The sequence below is a fragment of the Limulus polyphemus genome, unplaced genomic scaffold, assembly GCF_000517525.1.
Source record: "Limulus polyphemus unplaced genomic scaffold, Limulus_polyphemus-2.1.2 Scaffold6630, whole genome shotgun sequence".
NCBI lineage: Eukaryota > Metazoa > Arthropoda > Merostomata > Xiphosura > Limulidae > Limulus > Limulus polyphemus.
Genome location: NW_013672240.1, coordinates 13,509 through 21,910, shown reverse-complemented (window position 1 = coordinate 21,910; position 8,402 = coordinate 13,509). Strand labels below are relative to the sequence as shown.

The following is an 8,402-nucleotide window of genomic DNA, read 5'->3' as shown; positions in this document are numbered from 1 at the left end:
ATAAGTAGGTCCCTAGGGCTGAATTCTATACTTCGGTTAACATGTAAGGATGAGTAGATTGGCTAGTTGGACTTGTGGGATCAGTTTAATGGGAGAAAGAAGCTTTTTGGAATGTATGGTTTACATTTAAATAGGGTTGGGGCTGGCTTGTTTGCAAGAGATATTAACTCAGCTGTAAGGGAAATTTTAAACTAGTTCTAGACAGTGGTGAAGGCCAGGATAAACTAAATGCAAGAAAAATAAGATATAGGGGAATGTTTAGTAGAGGAAATGAGTATAGAAGTAGCTATAAGGATAGGCTTGATTGTTACTATTGTAATGCTAGAAGTACAAGAAATAAAATAGATGACCTTAGAGTACTGGTAGGAATGGAGGATTTTGATATAATGGGAAAAACTGAAACATGGTTAAACATAGATGATTTTGATGACAGAAATTTCTTTGAAATACAGGGTTACAGGCTATTTAATAGGAATAGAGTATGAAAGAGTGAGGGAGGACTGGCTTTATATGTAAAATGCGAGTTATATCCTGTTGATGTTGAGGATATCAAAGATAATAGCAAGGGGATTGAATCCATTTAGGTTTCCATTAGGGCTTTTAGTGAGAATTTGTTACAGACCACCAAATGATATTGATGAAATTGATGACAAATTTTAAAATGAGAATAAGATTTCAGATATAATGAAGCCATAATTATGGGTGATTCAAAATTCAGGCATATAGATTGGGAAATTCTAGAGAGAAACCACAAGGGAGAAAGGTTTTTCGAAAGTGTTCTGAATGTGTTTTTTCACCAATTAGTCAAGGAACCTACAAGAAATAATGGTATTTTAGATTTATTGTTAACTTCAAATATAGAAATGATCGAGAGAGTGGAAATTGGGGAACATCTGGGTGCAAGTGATCATTGCTTTTTTAGGTTCGATGTTTTGCTGCATGTGGAGATAAGGAATAATATTTTGGTTACAAATTTCAAAAAAGAATTCAAGAATTATCTGTTATGAATTGGGCAGCTGAGTTATTTGAAGACACTGATAAGATGTGGAAAAGTTTTAAAAATTCAAGGTAAACATGTTTCTTAAAGAAAAGGGTAGCTGCAAATAAAAAACCAGGTTGGCTCACAAAGAGTTTAGGAGATAAAATTAGAGAAAAGCATCATAAATTTAAGAAATTTTAATTGATTAGTATGACAGGAGATTTATAAGATTATAGAAGATCAAGAAAGTTGGTGAAACAGGAAATTAGTACATCAAAAAGGATGTATGAGAAAAGGTTGTGTGAAAATGTAAAAATTAACAGTAAGGATTTCTTTATATACATTAAGGATAAACAAAATCTCAAGATGAGGTAGGATACTTGAGGGATGATAAAGGAAGGCTAGTATCTGATGATTATGAGATGGCTGGGTTATAAAATTTTGCTTTTTCTTCAGTTTTTATTAATGAAGATTTAAGTAGTATTCCACATCTTGAACAATTGATAAATGGAAATGAGATCAAACAGGATGACTGCGTTAATTCTGAAGTGGTTAAGAAAAAATTGGGAATTTTACAAAATGACAAGGCTTCTGGGCCAGATAATATTTCCCAAAGGGTTTTGAAGGAGGTTGAAGATTGGATATGTGAGCCATTTACTACTATTTTTTGTCAGTCCTTGAATAGTGGATTGGAAATTAGCTAATGTAATTCCTCTTTTCAAGGGAGGTGATAAAAATTGCCCCAGTAATTATAGTCTTACATCAGTTGTGGGAAAAGTTTTGGAAAGTCTGTTAAAAGATGCTTTGCAAAGTCATTTAACAAAGTTTAAAATTTTATTGGATAGTTAAATGGTTTCACTAAGGGAAAATGTTGCCCAACAAATCTTTTAACATTCTTTGAAGTAGTTACTGCTTATGTAAATGAAGGTAAGGGTGTAGATTTGGTGTATCTGGAATTTCAGAAAGCATTTAACAAGGTGCCACATAAAAGGCTTGTAAAAAAATTATCTCTATAGGTGTGGGGGATAAGTTAACAAGTTGAATAGAAGAGTGGCTGGATGGAAGAAAGCAGAGGGTTGTTACAAATGGAGTTCAGTGAAACTGGATTAATATCACAAGTCGGGTACCTCAGGGCTCAGTCTTAGGACCTTTGCTCTTTTTGATTTACATCAATGATATAGATGAAGGAATGGTCAATAATTTTTTTAAATTTTCAGATTATATTAGGGTCTTGGGTGTCGCTAACTGTGAACAGGATGTTACTGATTTACAAAAGGATTTAAATCATTTAGTGAGTTGGGCAAATAAATGGCAGATGGGTTTTAATTATAATAAATGCACGATATTGCATATGGGTTATCATAATTTGAATTATAAGTATAATTTGGATGGGAATAACCTTAGCAGTGTTATGAAGGAAAGGGATCTTGGTGTAATAGTCAACAAGCCTGTAAAGCCATCCAAGCAATGTGCTGTTGCTAGTGGTAGGGCAAATAGGATTTTAGGTTGTATCTATAGAAATATTGAATACAAGTTTTAAAGAGGTTATAATTTAATTGTACAGGTCAATGGTTAGGCCACATTTGGAATATTGTGTTCAGTCTTAGGCTCCTTACCTTAGAAAAAGACATTGAATTCTTGGAAAGGATTCAGAGAAAGGTTACTAGAATGGTGCCTGGAATGGAGGGGTTGTCATCTATGGAGAGGCTGAAATATCTCAAATTGTTTTCTCATGAAAAAAGAAGAGTTAGGAGGGATCTGATTGAGGTGTTTAAGATTGTAAAGGGAATTGATAATGTTGATGCATCTTCTTTTCTCATATTTAAAAGTAAGAATAGGGGGCACAAATATAAATTTTGGCAAGGTAGGAGTCATCTTCAGCTAAGACAGTTTCATTTTTCTGGCCTTTCGAATGGGTTGCCTCGGATGTTGTAGAGGCAGTAAATTTAAGTGAGTTTAAGAAAAAGCTTGATAAGTATATGAATGATAAGGGCTGGCTTTAAGATTATTTTGTTTTTTTAGTTATTTTAACTTAGTTTAGAGGATGGAAAAGCCAAGATGGACCAATAGGTCACATGTTGTCCCAAAACACTGTTATGTTATATGAAAAATATTGAATAAAATTTTAAACAATGAATAGCCAGAACCTCTGATAATATAACTAATTCTGCATGTGGCATATATAAAGCTTGGACCTCTTTACAGTTAAAGCAAGGCAAAACTGAAATACCTATTGATAACATTTCCATATTAACCACCAAAATATAAAAGGGGTAAAACATGAAATATTATGAGTCTGCTCCTTTCATAAATATTTCTCAATGCTTAAAAATATCAAAAGTGATAGGCTAAGGTGTTTTACTACTCATACTCCATAAAAAAACTTTACTGTATAAACAAACAAGAAATATATATTACTAAATTACAAGCTGTCAAAAACTTTTGCTATACAAATGTAAAAAATGTACTTTGAGAACTTAAAAAGAAAAGGATTCACTAATGTTACAAAACATTTAAAATATGAATTTTGATTTAGTAACATATCTTAAATAATTATTTTAAAATCAATAAACCAAATAGTGAAATGTATACATTTACATAGATTAGCTTATACAATGAGAAAAGTGCAACAGATAAAAAATATATGCAAGATGTGCTTTGTGAAAATATTAAATTGCTATACCTGAAATGAAGTTTTGTATAAAAAAATTTTAAAACTAAATTTTGCACAAACCAGTCTCATGTCAATGATGTAGCAATGTAGGTTATATACATAATAAGGGTCTAGTCTTTAAAACCTTCTTGTATAAGGATTCCATTCCCAAAACTAAAAAAAACTTTCTAAACATGTAGTGAGGAAACCTTGAAATTAATGTTTGAGGGAATGCCCCAACTTTTAAATTGCTTGCTTTGTCAAATTTAGATTTAACATTATGTGTAAACCACAAAAAGCAGAAATGTATAAATACACCCATTAATACTGTTTGTTTTATGTTTTAGGCCACACTAGATTTATAGTTTAAAATTTTTTTTAACATTTACTTATGTGAAAATTTAGGGGTATATTTAGATATTTCACAAAAGTATGATCAGAAAGCACAAACTTTCAATTCAACATGGTGATTGACACTCATATAATTGCAATAACATGTTTTCAAATAAACTGCTTGTTACTGTTGGTAATAAGCAAGATGATTAAAACATGCTTACAACAAGGCTATAGATTTCACCTGGTAGAACTAAATTAGTTACTATTTGTCTGGAGATGCTGATCTGATCATTTTCTGAAATTTTATTATAAAAATTCAAATGATTTCTTTTTCAATCCACATTCACAAAATCTTCAGTTATTTATACCAAGACAAATTCAACACATTATCACATGAACATCCCAAGATGAAAGGAAATAGTACAGATTTTTAAATTTTAGGGCTGCTTGTACACTCTAACATAACAATTGTTAATGTTTCTCTTATAAAGCACAAAAGTATGTTTTTTCACAGTTTCAAAAGTGTTATGTTTCCATATATAATTATGAGGCTTCATGGTTACTTTGATTGATTGTTTTTGAGTATAAATGTATAACTTCATTGGACTGAATGATCTTCTGTCATCTTGCTGATTCACGTTTTCTGATGATCCTACTTATACAGTCAACATATTAAGTATTTCTCAATGAAAGTGTTTTGCAAGTGCATGATATACATGTGCATACACCTCCGTGTTATATAAGAGAAATTTTCAGTTTTATGTGTAAACTTTGAAGCAGGATAAAAAAGCCAGCAAATAGGTAAAATACCAAGACAGCAGAATGTTTCCAAGACTACAATGCCAAACATGTAAATATACATTACACATACGCTATCGATAAGAAGTCCAGCAACAGAGAAGCATGCATATTATATATATATTATAATTTTTCTTTAGGGGTATTGTCAAATAAATCAGACTTTAAAACAGTACATAACTAACTGGAACTCAAACTAAGATATTAAGTAGGGGAGGCTAGCAGAAAATTGATGATTTCCTGAAAGGGTGTGTCCAAGAATAGCATTGAAGAGCCAAATGGTCCTTTGTTGTCTGTAGGTTATGTTTAATAAGAATGGCCTAAAGCATATCATTAACAGCAACTGAAAAAAGGTACACATAAATAAACAGTGACTACTCCATAACAATTCTGCATATTACATTCAACTTTTACATGCATGTCACAGATATTCTCCTTTTTGTTGAATATTTTGTGTTTGAACTGGAAATAAAAAAACAATAACATAGAGCTCACATAAAACAAAAAAAGAGCAATACATATACCTGTATGGTTTACTCAGCCAATACCCCAAAAAATATAATTCTAAAATATGAATTAAATTATTCCAAAAGTAACTATTTTATGACTAAACTATCTAAACTTCAAGAAATCTATGCTAGCACACACATAAAAATTATTGATGTAAAGCTATTTCAGGTATTAACAGTATGAAAAGAAGGAATCCTGAAAAACTACTATTTTCAAACCTGACAACTGTTAGCTTAGACCTAACTTTACTATTTATGGCCACTACTTATTCCTAGTAGGACATCAACCTTGATTTCTCAAACTAGTTTATTTTGTTCTTTAACTATTAGACATGAAACACATATTTCAGTTTTTGATCCTATGTCTTTGACAAATAAATCAAAGCATTCCTAGTTCTTTGTTTTAATACAAAAGATTTAAACATTTCACTGAACCTGTAATGTTCTGATTTCTTAGGTTGGTTTCTTAAATCAAGCTGTATGAGGTACAAATCATAAGTTTCAGGACACAAAATAAATAAAAGGTCAAACAAGTGTACCTACAAAAAAAGATTCCAGTTTTAATTTTATCATAGCAGAGTGAAGACTTTAATATATAATAACCATAAACTTTGGAAGCACATACATACATGTAAACTTGTTAATATTTTAAATATTGAATGGCCATAGCTACAACATTTGATGGTTCTTATGGTTTTAGTGACAATGTTGTGTTTTGCCTTTTACGTTTTGGAATAAACGAGTCTGCTATATCTTGTCTAAAGATATCAACCTTTACCCATTCCTTGTTCTTGGATGACTTTTTGAGAGCATCAATGACAGCTTGAACATATTGACCATCTTCAAATGTTGCAGCCATGGCAACAGATTCTTTTACCCAGCACTGTTTTTCCTGTGCTAGTATAAAAGCTTCCCTAAGAGCACTTACTAACTTGTCAAACCCTTTCAAGTATATTTTTGGAAAAATAATATTACAATTATTGGTGTTAAATACATCACAAGTCTCTGTCAATACTGAAGATGATGTAGAAACTTTGAAGTTCCTATATGACTGTTTTAGATCTTCAACATCAAGAAAAAGTACATCTTCCTTGAAAGAACTCTTTCTCTGACCATACAGATCACCTCCTCTAACAGCAAGATGTCCTTCTGAACCACATACCAGAACTTCTTGATTGAATTGGCCTGGAAGATGGTTATTTAAAGTTACAGTAGAACAAGCTCCTCCTTCTAATTCTAGCTGGAAAGTACAAAAGTCATCACTACTGATGTTTCTAATGCCATGTATGCATCCATCAGTTTTGGTGAATGTCTGGATCATTCCATGTACTTTTATTGCTCTTTTCTTTGTTAAATATGATATTATGTCTATTATGTGGCTTCCCATGTTTGATAAAATACCACCACCCATGACTTCTTCACACATCCAATTATAATGTTCATGTACAAAACTACCACAATGAACACGGACATCACATACAGTGATATCACCAACGTATCCGTCATCAATAGCTTTTTTCATCTGAATAAATACTGGTAAAAATCTAAGACCATGACATAAAATAGATATGAGTGAAGGATAATATTGAGCAGCTTGAACCATTTTCAATACTTCATTCTGACAAAGGCCTGCAGGCTTATCACATAAGACATGTTTCCCAATCCCAAGTGCTTTTACTGCAATCTGAGAATGCAGGTGGGGAGAACATACAATAAACACTAAGTCCACATCCTTACGTAATAAAACATCATCAATCTTATTTGTACAAAATGGTATGTCCAGTTGCTCAGCTACTTTCTCTGCATCTTCTTGTGTACGACCCCAAATCGCTTCAACCCGAAATCCTCGCCTACGGAAACATGGAACTAATAAATGGACAATTTTTCCAGTCCCAAATATACCAATTCCTGGCAACATCATTAAAAAATTCAAATTGTTTCTACTACCAGCTTCCCGTTTGTGAAGCCTCGGACCGGTAAACGCAAATGCTTTAACGATATAAACTACTGGACCAAAATGTTAAACCATTTCACAATATCTGTTTCAAAATCAAATTGTAAATACTTCAGACAGATTCAAAACAATTTATCCACAATATCAACAATTATTCAACTTCATCCGAATATTGTTCTCCATCTTGGCTCCATGCGCTACCTGTTCTGAATTTTAAACAAAACTGAAATAAAAATATATATACTATTCATATTTGAAGTTAAAAACGTTTAGCACTCTTCTCAATTTTTTTGTTCTTTTATTATTGTTATTAAGCCTAGTTTTAGTTTTATGTCGTAGAACCACGTAGATATTTTAAATTGTGTAACAGCACGTACCCGCTTTTCATTTATAGTGTACATTGCATTTATAATATCTTATTAGAAACTCGCTACATTATGCTTTCGTTATTTATTTTATGACATAACCCATGGACCAAAAATAAAATAAAAAATACAGGACAATTTGTCCTTCAAGGCTGTATTTGCACACCCACCCCTTCGAAAAACAAAAATTTAAACTGACCTTTACTTTTTAGAAAATCGTCGATTGCCCTCTTAAACTCTTGTAAAGTTTGTTTGTTTTTGAAGTTAAGCACAAAGCTACACAATGGGCTATCTGTGCTCTGTTCACCACGGGTATCGAAACCCAGTTTCTACCGTTCTAAGTCCGCAGACATACCGCTGTGCTACTGGGGGCTTCTTGTTAAGAGTTTGCCTTCACTACTGCCAACGTCATCTCATTCTAAAAGTCAGTCGTCCTGTCAGAAAAAATAAAACCGTCTTAACTGAAGTCTCTTTTTTTTTCTTCAAAATTTTAAACTTGTGTCTTCCACTTCTGTTATTTATATATAAAAAAAAAGCACAAATAAATCAGAGGCCTTAAAATGATCGATTCCTCTGATGATATTGTAAATTTTATTAAGAACACCTTTTACTTATCGTATCTTAGAATAAAATAAGTTAAGACAACTTAACTTATCGCTGTAAGATAACCCTTTCATTGCTAGAATCATCTTAAAGTGGTATACGAATATATCATAGATTTATTCTTCGTTGTATTAGTATTGTTACGTCTCCGTTCGTTAGTTAATTTTCCGTTAATATTCTTTCCGAAGAATTTTAGCGACACAAC

At 32.0% G+C, this 8,402-nt stretch overlaps 1 pseudogene; it reads right to left on the bottom strand.

The window, feature by feature from the left end:
- Nucleotides 1-5,861: 5,861 nt before the first annotated feature.
- Nucleotides 5,862-7,411, bottom strand: LOC106473919 (annotated as a pseudogene).
- Nucleotides 7,412-8,402: the final 991 nt, after the last annotated feature.